The 14,437-nt window shown below is 38.4% G+C and overlaps 1 protein-coding gene across 11 annotated transcripts in view; it reads left to right on the plus strand.

The window, feature by feature from the left end:
• The window catches only part of Ack-like (activated Cdc42 kinase-like), a 343,307-nt gene that overhangs the window by 80,551 nt on the left and 248,319 nt on the right, over window positions 1–14,437 (plus strand). The gene's annotated exons all lie outside the window — the stretch shown is intronic.

Consider the following 14,437-nt stretch of genomic DNA (forward strand, 5'->3'; position numbering starts at 1 on the left):
AGGAGAAGAGGTGCGCAAATTGTTAAATCAGAAAATTTATTTTATTCTATTTGATATGCAGGATATATATTCTAATCAATATTAGTTTAGCAAAGCTAAGATTGAGTCATTTACAGATTGCCTGAAGAAAACTGAAGTCGATTCTAATTCGAAAACATTACGAAAATCTTAAATTCTTCTGCGTGAACAAAGAGCAACTCACCTTGACGCCAAATATATCATGTAGCTTTGGAATAATGTTAAAATTCACAAAGTAATATTTTTCAATATATGACTGAATTTTTACAACTTGTTAAGAAAAAACTATTTAAACTCCAACTATATTGTCCGGAATATCAAGTATGCCTAACGAGCAATTTAAAATTGACAAGATCAAATTGTGGAAAAACAATGTTAGATACAAGAAAACATAAAATAATTTATAAAATGATAACAAATATGTAGGCAATTAAATTATGTCAAATTAGTTGACATCGAGTCATAAATTTGATGTAATGAGCCTGACTTTCTATATTCTCTCGCTCGTGTTTTGTCCTTTCTATTAATTGATTATTTGCTATTGCAATTTTGAACTAGAAACACATTTTTAATTTTATTTTATATGCTGGTCATATAATACGTTCTATTAACCTTTCATTTTAACAAAAAATGTAAAAAAATTAAATTTTATCATTATTATTTTGACTTTATTTACGAATCCTTTAGTGAACACGTGATCTTAACTTCAAAATGTTGGATTAATGTCAATTATAAATTTCTAACAGTCATATCGCAGGTATATTTTTTGAAATATATAAACAATGGTTTTCCATTGCATCTTTCATATAAACATATTTATGAAATACATGCACTTTAATCATTACAAAGTTATTTATAAATTGGAAAGACTATTATTCTAGAAAAAAAATTCTTAAATTAGAAATTTTTTATTTGCTTACATCATTACTTTCCCTCAGATAGTTGATCTATTTAGCCGGTGTGAAATTGACACAATTTTGAAAAATCCGATATTTTATACACAGTTCCGTTTAATAACATAATAATTCTACAGTTCCAGTTAGGCTTTAATAATAGTTCTGCTGATTTAGTTAACAAAAAATTTTTTTTAATGAGGACTTTTTGCTATTTTTCTATACGAGGGCAAATTAATAAGTACCCGTGTTTCAAGACAGGCAACGTTGCTGATGCAAGTTAGCATTATCATGTACTACCATTTTTCAAACGATGCCATATAAAATTTCAGAGTGATTCATGCAAGTCTTGATTTGATAGCAATTCGTAGTGAATGTATTTGATGTTTTTCGATACAATGGAAAAAGAGCAATAATCAATCCGTGATTCGTTTCTTATTTTTGGATGGAAAAACGTACGAAGAAATAAAAATGAAGTTGGATGCTGTCTATGGGAACTCTTCACCATCTATGACAACCGTCAGATATTGGTTCAACGAATTTAAACGTGGTCGTTCGTCTGTTTTTGATGAGGAGCGCCCAGGCCGCCCGGCAGACGTGGTTACTGAGGAAATCGTTGAAAAAATCCACGATATGATTCTCGCTGATTGTCGAACGAAAGTGCATGAAATAGCAGAGGCCGTAGGCGTGTCGGCATACGGAACGGCATTCAATATTTTGCATGATAACTTGGGAATGGAAAAGCTGTCGGCCTGATGGATGCCGCGATTACTCACATTGCACCGGCTCACTCCTCCGCAGTCGCTACAGCCAAATTGGTCGAATTGCGCTACAAATTGCTGCCGCATCCACCGTACTCTCCGGATTTAGCTCCCTGTGACTTCTTCTTGTTTCCAAACTTGAAAAAATGGCTCAGTAGAAAGAAATTCACGTCGAATGAGGAGGTCATCGCCGAAACAGAGCCTATTTTGCAAAGTTCGACAAATCGTATTTTTCTGAGGAGTTAAAAAAATGGCAGAAGCGTTGAGAAAAGTGTATCCTCCTAAAAGGGGATTATGTTGAAAAATAAAAAAAATTTTTATGAAAAGCTTGCGTCTTCATTACTAACACGGGTACTTATTGATTTGCCTTTGTAGTTCTACAATAATTCTAATGCTTTCTATAAGTTATGATCAAAGTTTCGGTCTCTATTTTTAAACAATTTTTAATGTGAGCGCTCGACTACAAGAATAAAGTATCACGTAATAGCCAGTTGCTGTTGATTTTTTGCTATTTTCTTATAGTTCTGCAATAGTTCCAACGCCTTTGGTCTTACTCAAAGATTTTGCTTTTAAATATTATTAAATAATTTTTTAATCTGACTACTGGCAGCACATTTTTGATAAGTATGTGATGCGGACAGTTCCTATCGCTTTATAGTAATCCTTGATAGTTCCCGCATAGTTCCTATTTTAAAAATAGGAACTGTGATAAAAACCTATAGGAAGCTTTTGAATTATTACAGAACTATAGAAAAATAGTAAAAAGTTGACTAAGAACTGGCTTACGTAGTATTTTACTCTTGTAGTGCGGTGTCAGCTAGCGCTTTAATTGGGAAATTGTTTAAAAATACTTAAAAGCAAAAATTTTGAATAAAACCTAGCGTTGGAACTATTGGAGAACTATATATCGAAAAATGGCAAAAAATCGATGAGAACTGGCTGTCACGTGGTACTTCATTCTTGTAATGGGGTGCCAAGCGCTCTGATTGAAAAATTGTTTAAAAATACTTAAAGACAAGAACTCTGATCAAAATCTATAGAAAGTAGTAAAACTATAGGAAAAATGGAGTGCCAACCGTCAGTATTAAATTTCGTCTACGCGTGCTACACCTAATAAAAAGAATAATATAATATATTTATTTAATAGTTACGGAGACTATATGTAAGTCACATAATTTTGAGAGTATTTTAGAAGAACAAAGATATATTTCTTCGTTGTATTATACATATAATCATAACAATTACTTAAAAATGTAATCTAATACACGTGTACCTCAAAATACATAACATAAATATGACTTTCAGCAATTTAACAAATATTATACGATTAATATGTATAAAATACCTATTATAGATACGTTGAATTTATTCTTTCAGCCGTTAAGGCAATGAAGAGATGCTACTAGCGTTTTTAATGTCTTTTTATCCTTGTTTTACATGTAATACACAACATGAATAGAATAACATAAATAGCTCTAATAACATTTCTCCGAACACAATTCTGCAAATTGCTCAAGATTAGTTCAAAATTGAATATTACATACATGCTTTTCATGTATTTTTTATTATTCGTTAATCAAATTCGGTCCAAATTCGAAATCAGCGACTCTGAAAACTCTTTAATATTTCATTTCACCGGAAGTACTCTAACAACCTCAATAAAAAGAGGCTTCAGGGCAGATAATACGACCATTTTAAGATAGAAATTAGTGTCAATTTTTATCATTATTGCATCCATTTTGTATATACATCCAGAGATCTAAAAAAAAAACATTTATATTATACTGCAGTAATATACAATATTATTGATATAAAAATATATTTAAACTTGCTGACATAAAGCTGTACATTACATGTATCATTATAAATAATATTACATGTGATATTCATGATATTCATATATTATTTCTATATCTAAGTAACTATATCTAAGTAACTATGTCTAAGTCTTATATATATATATATATATATATATATATATATATATATATATATATACATATATATATATATGAATATTGAAATATTTATTTGTATAAAAAAATTTAAGATATTTTCTAAACAGTTATAGCATTATACAGAAATTCTAAAAATTCAGAAATTTTTCTATGTGTGAATTATAAAATATTGTAAGATTGGTATAATTTTCTATAATTATATTGGGAGTACAAATTAGTTCGGTCCGTTTTCCAAAAGATGGCTCCGGCTGTTGTGAATGGTTCATAGTGACAGCTGATTTTGGCGTTTTCAGAGAGGTTAGACATCTGCTAATAATATTTAGTTTATATCGCTTTGAGTTTCATACGAAAACCTTGATTTTTACTGTTTGAAATGTCGAATTTTGTGTTAACCAAGCAGCATTTGCGGGAGATTCTAATTTTCTGCTTTAATTGGAAGAAAATCCGCTGAAGCCCATCGAATGCTTGTCGAAGTTTATGGTGACACTGCTCCAATTGATAAATCATGTAAGGAATGGTTTCGATGTTTCAAGGATGGAGATTTCAGCGTTGAAGACAAGCCTCGCTCTGGACAGCCAAAAAAATTCGAAGACAAAGAATTAGAGGCATTGCTCGAAGAAGATCAGAGTCAAACGCAAGAGGAGCTTGCAGAATCATTGGGAGTAACTCAACAAGCCGTTTCTGCATGATTGAAAAGAAGGAAATTGGATGTCTTATGAACTGAAACCGAGAGACGTTGAAAGGCTATTTTTCACTTGCGAACAGCTGATTCAAAGACAATAAAGAAAAGGTTTTTTGCATCGATTGTGACTGGAGATGAGAAGTGGATATTCTACAACAACCCCAAGAAGAAAAAATACTACGCTAAGCCCGGTCAATCGTTACCATTGACCTCAACATCAACACCAAAGCCGAACATTCATGGTTCGAAAATCATGCTCTGTATCTGGTGGGACCAAAAGAGTGTTGTTTACTATGAGCTGCTGAAACCTGACGATTCCATTACGGGCGATCGGGTACAATTGATTCGTTTGAGCCGTGCATTGCGAGAAGAACGGCTGGAATACGAGCAAAGACACGATAAAGTTATTTTTCTTCATGATAACGCTCGGCCTCAGTCGCAAAAGTCGTAAAAAAATATTTGGAAACGCTCAAATGGGATGTCTTACCGCACCCGCCGTATTCTCCGGACATTGCTCCTTCTGATTACTGGTTGTTCCAAAGGATGCAGCACGATTTGGCAAGTCATCGGTTCACTTCTCCAAAATTGGATCGCCTCCAAAGACGAGTCATTTTTTCGAGATGGAATTCGAAAATTGCTTGAGAGATGGGAAACAGTAATAGCTAGCGATGGACAATACTTTAATTAATCTGTTCATTCATTTTGTTTTGAAATAAATGCATTTTTGAACACAAAAAAACGGATCGAACTAATTTGTACTCCCAATATATATATGGACATATTTTATATACAATTAAATTAAATCGTGATGTCAATATATTGTATATATATATATATATATATATATATATACACACATAATTATGTAAAACATTTTTTCCCGAATAAATGAATAAATCAATACAAAATATAAATAAATAAATAAGTACAATTTATACCAACAATACTTATACCAATGTATAATTCAGTGGAATTCTCAGGGCATTTATGGAATTATTCCATTTTTTCTAGAAAACACAATAGACATTTATAGAATAATTGAATAATTCCAATAGGAATTTGAATAATTTCGTTATGCGTGCTCTAATAAACTCTTGAAATCATGTTTGATATTTGTTTAATAGTTAATATTACTCCACGCTTTGAAACAAAGAGAAAAAAAGGAGGGACATAGCGGGATTTAACGAAGACGCATAGAGATTAGTTGTTGCAACATCATTATTTCTTCGCAATTGGCAGGCTTGGGTCAATGAACTTCAACGGTACTTCGACTCGTAAAAGGAGTAGTTTGCCCAAACTGAGCACATCATGTCAATCCCTTCTATCATAATACCAGGCGCTTTGCGCCACAATCCAATTTGCGTATGCATACGCACAATTACGCGTGATTGTCCCCTTCTACTGCCCCATCAAGCGCCTACTGGCTGGAGGTATAAATTCCTGCTTTCGGAGCAATTCTCAGAAAGCAGTCCTGATTCAGATCCTCGAGCCTGTCAAAATCGCACTTAGAGCTCCTTGTAGCTCGGGCGCTCCTGAGAATCTGTCGTCGTCATTTCGCGAACGGGTGCTCCTGTTTACAACTGGGCGTTCCCAGTATACGAGCTCCACGACTGGGCGCTCCCGGTCGACCCTGACTTCTGATCGGATCCTCCTGATTTTTCGTACCATGTATGGGCGTTCCAGATGAATATTCCCGGTGTACAATTCGCCAGTCGGACGCTCCCGACTGGCACCCATTTTTTCACCATCTCCGTATCGAGTGCTCCCGATCCGGCCCGTTGGGTTCCAGATAATCCGCGACTTGTTTGTTACCCGCCTAAATATCCGCGATCTGCTTGTAACAGTCAGTACTTCGCGACCTGCCTGTACACGATTGTATACACCTGCCTGTCCGCTTAACTCTTCATGTATATATTGTATTGTACAAAATTGTACAACACACTCGATGTGTACGCATTCGTTGCAGTAGCCGCCACACATACTTACGCGCACTGCGATCCGCACATATCTCACGCGCATCCCCGCAAACGGCTACAGATACTTAGATCTTGTGTAACAATTATTTGTCAATAAATGAGTGTGATATCAATAAAGATATTTTCTTGTAAAACGATTTGATGCCTTATGCTTTTCTTGAACTCCGACGAGCAAATTTTGGCGAGTAAACCGTCACATCTTTGATTATAAATAAAACATTATGATGAAAATATAAGTACAATCATAAAATATACGAGTATATACAGATTTGCAATAAAATTTTTTTTATGGGAATTAATAATCATCCCTTGGTAATCATAAAAAGCAGTTATTTATTTACGAAATATTACATTACGACCGTTTTACATTTTACTTTACCGACAATGTAGAGTGAATAAATTGAGCAATAAGTAACTGAAGCAATAGAGACAGACCAATAATTTATACAATTTATTAGTGTTCTATTGAATTTATCATGTAATTACCATAAATAGATAATAAGTTACATTAGATATTACAGAATAAATTACATTACGAATAAGTTATATTAGATATTACAGAATGCGATTACTTGATATAAACATAATGATAGGAAAATACATGCTATATGTATATAATAGCAAGCAAACTAATTAAGATATATATATATATATATATATATTATGTGGGAATCATATTTCCCATCAGTAACAAGCTTCGATCGATGTGCAGTCGCTGCAGGCGGTCCAATAGTCGGAGGACAACACGACGGTCGTTACGTCGGGTAAGATTAGATTCGATTCGATCGTTAACGATATTCTCGTGCGATCTTTCGTATTGGACGGACGTTCCCTATCCTTCCGAGATTGCGCTTGCGTGTATGTGCATTATATAGTGCTTCGCATATTCTTTTGTGATTTTATAGATAATTACGCTCTTTTCCATCATTTCATTCTTTCCCCTACATATTTTGATGGCTTTTATTTCTGTGCATCGGGGTTTGTATGCGTATGGACGAAAACCCCTGTCCCCCTTGTTCTTCAGTGTCGCTCTATGATCTAACAGCGTTTTTTGATCGCGTTCTAACGGACCCTAATACAGTGGACACTATTTCTAATGTCAGTGAAGGATCTGTGGACCAAATCGAGTATATTGTTACTGTCAGTGACAATACGTTATTCCCATCCTGAATTCTGATGATTTTCTGCAAGAATAAAGACGAACAAGTCTTCTCCTTACTCGCGTCCTCGCTCGTCGTTACGTGCGAACACGTGTGTAAATAATGGCTCGGCCGCCTCGAATGCTCACACACAGTTCAGACATAGCTTTATTCCGATCACATTCCCTGGAATCTCTTTGCATAAAAGACAAATACGCGTCTGCATCCTTCGGCTATTACACCTACTAATCGCTTCGCTGTGTTAGCATAATACCGACAAATACTCTTCCGATCCGTCACGTCCTTCTCCTCATATGGAAATTATGAAAATCGATGTCCCATCCGACAAGATCAATGTCTCGGGTCCTAGCGGTTTCAAAAAATCTCTAAGAGACATGCTGATAAGGAAGCCCCCAATGCTTCCTCTAACAAAATACAGGCCCCCTCCCCTCCCTCTAACAGCACTTCGAGCAGCTTCCCTGTCAATATATCAATATATCAAATATCAATATATCAATTCACCTCCTTACTCCTCACCTCCTTGTTCATTTCTGCCACACTTCGGAGATCCCGGGAAAGAATCAATGCACTAAACGTTAGTCGCGTTTTACATAAAGCTTTCAACCATGAGATTTTAGAAGTCAAGAGCCATGAACAGCGCACCGTTGCGGCGGTTTTCTTTTAAAAAAGCAGAATCAGCTAACGCGATTACCACCCATCCTATCCTGAAAGAAAATAATTTTACAGCATTTATTTCTGCATTCCGAGTCATGAGAACGGGCCTGATTAAAAATGTCCTTGCGGACATTTCCGACGAAGAGATTCTGAATAACTTTGAATCGCCATATAAAATTATTTCTGCTAAATGATTCGAAGAATCAAAGAGGGGGACGAAACTAGGAATGTACCTTCTCGCAGTATCCTGGTTAAATTCGCTAGTCCAAGTTTATCTCGGTATCATTTTTGCATGTCCGTTTCAATACTAACCCCAAAACGGGTAGCAATTTACCTCGGCAGCGAACCGCCACTGACCGGATTACGGCCCCATCTCCCTCTTGGAACGAAATTCGAAATTTGCACAACTCATTCCTCTTCGCCCCAATGGAAGATCTGTTCTCATCTTGGCTGATGAGAGTCCCCATGATCCTCTCACAACTTCTAATCTCCTCCCCCCCTCTTCATTACCTCCTATTACCCACCCACCCCCAACCCCCACTACAATTCATTTCACCCTTCTATTTCTCTCTCTCAACCTCGCTTAATTGACTCGCAATCTCATGGATGAGACCACTTTTCTCAACGCACTAGTCTCTCTCATAACCCAATTAATAACACTGTCTCTAGAGGACTACGCATCGTTCATTGGAAGTGTAGAAGTGCTCTAAATAATAAAGGAGATATTGAGAAATTAATAGAAGCTTATGATATCATAGTTCTCTGTGAAACGTGTCTCTCTCCTGACCGTGAGTTTCGTATTCGGGGTTTCGATTGTGTACGTGCCAATAGCACTTCTCCCGCAACTCGAGGCACAGCCATTCTGATTAAAAATCTTATTATATACTCTATGCTTGATCTCTCAAATAAATTTGATGCCTCTGTTGAAGCTATTGGCTTACAGCTTTAATGTAACTCAAGCTCTTAATGTTGTAGGCATGTACCGTCACCCTAATTCAACTTCTCAAGCAAGCCTCGACAATTTTATCGCTCTTACGATGACTCAAGATTTGACTCTCTTGATCGGTGACTTTAATGCACATCATCCTTTCTGTGGTGCCTCTCGACCGAACAGAGCGGGTCGCATCATCAGCGAGGCGGTCGATCGACATAACTGCGTTATTCTTAATTCTAGTTTACCTACTTTTTATTCCCATCCTATCAGAAATTTCTCTCTCATTGACTTGGTCGCCTCGTTTTCCTTGGCGTCACTGTGTGAATGTACAGTACTCGAGGATGCACGTGGCAGCGATCATTGCTCGATTCTTGTCCAAATTGACTGTTACATCACATCATCGTGCTTCTTTTTTCTCTAATAAACTTAGGTTTACCAAAGACCAATGGAATCAAGCGTATATTGAAATCTCTAAAGTCTCTCTTCATATTGTTGAATCCGTCATGAATCTCCCTGTCAACGATCCAATTTCCCAATACAACCAATTTTACTCTAATGTTCTTGACATCTTCTCACCCCCCTCATCTTTCTTCATCCCCCTCACACTCTTATTCCTCAGACACTAACAACAACAACAATACTCGCAACATTCCCTCTAAGCGGGCCCCCCATTCCGCCTCTTGGTGGACTCCTGAGTGCACTCAAGCAACTCGTCGTCGCTTGGAATTTTGCAAGGAATATCGTTCGGTCTCGACTTTGGAAAACTACGAACTCTATAAGAGTGAGGTCCGCGAATGTCGTAAGATCCTGGCGCGAGTTCTGTAAATCTGGATAGCAAGACACCGACTGTCTGGCATATGTTCAAACGGTTTCGCAATCGTAAACTATCAAGTACTAAAAACAATGATAATAGATTCTGTGACAATCCGGCCACCATTCTTGAAGTCATTGACAAAATCTGTCCTCCTTCTTGCTTGCCCTCTCCTTGCAATCTCCCGGCTGACTCTTTGAGGCTAAGTCCATATTCATGGTTGGATTCTCCTTTCGAATTTAGTGAACTTCGAGCTGTTCTCGCCTCAGTCAGATCCTCCTTTAATCCTGGACTGGATCGCATAGATTACAAAATCTTGAAGGCATTTCCGTCTGAGTTTCTTGTCTCCTGAATGTCTCCTGTATATTTTTAATAATCTCTTCCAATCTATTCTCTCTTCCCTTTTCAGTCACACTCGCTTATCCACCTTATCAATAAACCTCATGGAAGGGATGTGCGCCCCATCTCTTTCACTTCTTGCTTTCTTAAAACTCTTGAGAAATTAATCCTTAACCGTCTTTATTGTCTAATAGAATCTTCTCTCCATCCTATTCTTTCCAATTCTTAATTCGGTTTTAGAAAAATCCAGGTCGTGCCAGGACAATCTCACTATATTAACAGTCGCAATACACGAAGGCTTTGCCTCGGGTTCGTCTACGATTGCAGTTTGGTATCAAATCTGCATTTGACAACATTTTGCCTCAGATCCTAATGGATGATCTACTGGCACTTCAACTCCATCCTATTAGTGTACAACTTTGCTTCCGCCGTTTTTTTCCGAAATTCGAGGCTTTATTGTAAAAAACTGGTTATACATTTATGATTCAAAGTATTGTCCATCGCTGGCCACTACTTTCTCCCATCTTTCGGGCAACGTACGAATCCCGCGTCGAAAAACTGGTCATCTTTTGAGGCAATGCACGAATCGATCCAATTTTTTACTTCTTCATAAGACCGGAAGTGCTGATCAGCCAGGCCGTGTGCCATTGATAGAAACAACATGATAGTCAGAGGGAGCAACGTCTGGAGAATACGGCGGGTAGGACTTCCCATTTCAATGTTTCCAAGTATGTCTTGATCACTTTCGCAACATGGGGTCGAGCATTGTCATGCTGCAAAATCACTTTATCGTGACTCTCGTTGTATTACGGCCGTTTGTCTTTCAATGCTCGGCTCAAACGCATCAATTGTGTTCGATACTGATCGCCTGTGATTGTTTCAGTCAGTTTTAACAGCTCATAATACACTACGCCGAGCTGGTCCCATCAAATACAGAGCATGACTTTGGAGCCGTGAATATTCGGTTTGGCCGTCGACGTGGAAGTATGGCCGGGAACTCCCCATGATTTTCTGCGCTTGGGGTTATCGTAATCAACCCATTTTTTGTCCCCAGTCACAATGCGATGCAGAAATCCCTTCCGTATTTGCCTTTCAAGCAGCTGTTCACAAGCAAACAAACCCGCCGTTCAACATCTCTCGGGTTCAACTCGTACGGCACCCAATTTCCTTGCTTCTGAATCATTCCCATGACTTTGAGACGTTTTGAAATGACTTGTTGAGTCACTCCCAATGATCGTGCCAATTCTTCTTGATTTTGACACGAATCTTGATCAAGTAATGCCTCCAATTCTGCATCTTCGAAAACCTTCTCTTTTCCACCGCTATGCCGGTTTTCGACATCAAAATCACCGTTCTTGAAGCGTTGAAACCACTCACGACACGTTCTTTCACTAATAGCGGCCTCATCATAAGTATTTGAGAGCATTCGATGAGCTTCAGTCACAGATTTCTTCATATTGAAGCAGAAAATTAAAACCTCCCGCAAATGACGAGAATTTGGCTCGTAAACTGACATTTTCAATCGAGAATAATTTTATGATGCAGACACGAATTGACTAATGTTTCTGTGGGGTTATGTTGACAGATGCCCAAGTTTATTGTATGATGTATATGATCTATTTATTTCGACCACCACTTACCGCTAAAGCCATCTATAGGAAAACGGCGGAAGCAAAGTTGTACACCTAATAAAATTATTAAATTGATCGAAAACCTCATTTCATGTAGACATATTCAATTTGTCCACGGGTCTCTCACGACACCGAAAATCTCTCACAAAGGTATCCTCCAAGGTTCGGTTTTTAGCCCCACTCTTTTTAATTTCTACCTTCGCAAGTTGGAAGACCAGATTCATCCTCAGACCAAGATTCTCCAATTCGCTGACGATCTTGTGATCTATTCCACATCTCCGAACACACGCTCTGTTCTCCAATCGGTTGAGAACTGGCTGAATCGTATTACCGAATACTTATAAGACCGCGAACTTGACATCTCACTATCTAAAACGCAAATGATGGTTTTCTTCAAACGCCTTATTCCTCCCTTCCCCGAGTGACAAATTGTGTCAGGCGCACACACGCTCTCTTCCGTCCCAACCCATCGCTTCCTCGGTATTATTCTGGACTCCGGCCTCACGAGCCGCCCCCATCTCGAGAGTACAGCAATCAAAGCAAAAAAATTCTCCAAGTTTCTCAAAAATTCTTCTGTCCGCAATCAGGACCACATGGTGGGGCGCTCACTCTCAACTTCTCCTTATGGTCTACTGTTCCATGCTCAGAGTCTCCATTGAATATGATAGTCTTGTATTTGATTTATCGCGATCTCGTACATTCCGAAAACTGGAAGTTATTTAGAATCACGCGATTCGCACCTGTCTGGGTTGTCGTATATTTCCACCTCAATTAACACTCTCTTTACAGAAGTCAAAGAATCTCCTCTCCACCTCCGCTTCCAATTTCTTATGTTAAATATTTTATCAAAATTCTTTCGGTTATCGATCACCCAACAGCAATATCTTTATTCAGACTGGCAGATGCCATGTTTCTAACGATACCAGTCTCTCTTCCTATCTGTTAACTCACATCTTTGCTCCCCTTCTTTTCAAGGAAGTGGCTAATTCTTGCATGCGTATCGATCTTACACTCTTCCCGCATACAGGCACTCATTCTCCTCCACTCATCTCACACCTATCCTTGTCCAGACCTCTTCTTCCTCCCTATTGGTTCTCAAAAAGAAACCTTCCGACCTGAATGCTGCTCGCGTGTTTGACGAATAGCTCTTTCTCTGATTACTGAGGGTTCTACTGTATTCTATACCAATGGCTCTAAAAATGACAATAACCATTATCGGATCGGCAGTATACTCACCGCAACTTCAAGTCCCCTCTCCTACACAAGCTCCCCGCTGACACATCGGTCTTCTCTGCGGAGGCCTGGGCCATATATCTACAACGCTATTCTAACTACCATTAGTCTCAGTCTAAAATCCGCATTATCACTAACTCCCAGAGTGTTTTCAATGCTCTTTGTAGCTTCGATAATAATAATAACTACATAATTCTTCGTATCAAATCTATTCTCGTCGAGGCGGCCGAGCTCAATATGGATATCAAGTTCGTTTGGATCTTCTCTCATACGGGCGTTGCGAGTAACGAGAAGGCGGATGCTTACGCGAGATTAACTATCTCGAGAGGCTCATGATGCCATTTTAGAGTCCCCTATTCTGACTTTTCCTCGCTGAAAGAACAGTTTGACGATAAAATCGAGCGCGTACTTACTGAATCCTCGAATACCAAGAGAGCCCATTACTTTCAGCATATCTATAAAAAAACAAAAAAAACCATGGTACTACCGACTCCCGCTCCGTAGGGAGAGTATTGTCATGGTTACGTGTCTTAGAGTTAATCATTATAACCTAAAGCATAGTTTCTTTAGGAAAAACTTTATTGAGGACCTGTCATGCGATTGTAGACATCCTGTCCAGGATACGGACCATGTCTTATTTCGATGCCCGGTTTACACTGGTCACGCCAAATGTGTACGCTCTGCTTTGTCGAACATTATTAATTTTAATTTGAATGATCTCTGTTCAAGGTCTGCAGAATCCTTTGTCTAAACTCTGCCGCCTTTTATACAGTTTCAGCAAAGCATCCAATCTGCAATTTTAACTTTCGTTTATGGCACGTGCTGCCGCGCAACTGACACGCAAGCACAGGGATACTCTCGGTATCCCTCCCTTCCCCTTCCATCCTCAGCGGCCTTGCGCCGCTTTTTCAAACAGCTGCGCTCTCTCGGAGTCATCGCTATGGCCCGAGTTTCTGAAGGCGTACATTTGCCTTCTTCGTTCACGCGCCAGTTTCCACTTTCGTCAATATCTATGCTCTACTTCACGTCCAGTTCACATGCTCGTTTTTTGCTCTCCGTATTGACCGTATTGACTGTATTGACCTCCACATCCATTAGGTGATAGGAGCCGTAAATAAAGAAGAAAAAGAAGGTCTTTAACGAAGCGTGATGACATCGTGCGATTGAGAATATATATCTTTTGTATCTTGTATATCAATAAATTGTGTTAAGCCATCGGCAAGCTCTATCGTCTGCAAGATCCCCACATATCTTTTCATGGGGGCTCGTCCGAGATCGGCGAGATAACTGCTTGTAAGTCGAGCGTGGTAAGTGGGCCGCGACAAGTATTAGTGATCGTACATCGATTCCGAATTCACGGCTGCGCAGTTGCGAGTCATAAAGTTGT

This window comes from Acromyrmex echinatior, chromosome 7, assembly GCF_024713525.1.
Source record: "Acromyrmex echinatior isolate Ae372 chromosome 7, ASM2471352v2, whole genome shotgun sequence".
Taxonomy (NCBI): domain Eukaryota; kingdom Metazoa; phylum Arthropoda; class Insecta; order Hymenoptera; family Formicidae; genus Acromyrmex; species Acromyrmex echinatior.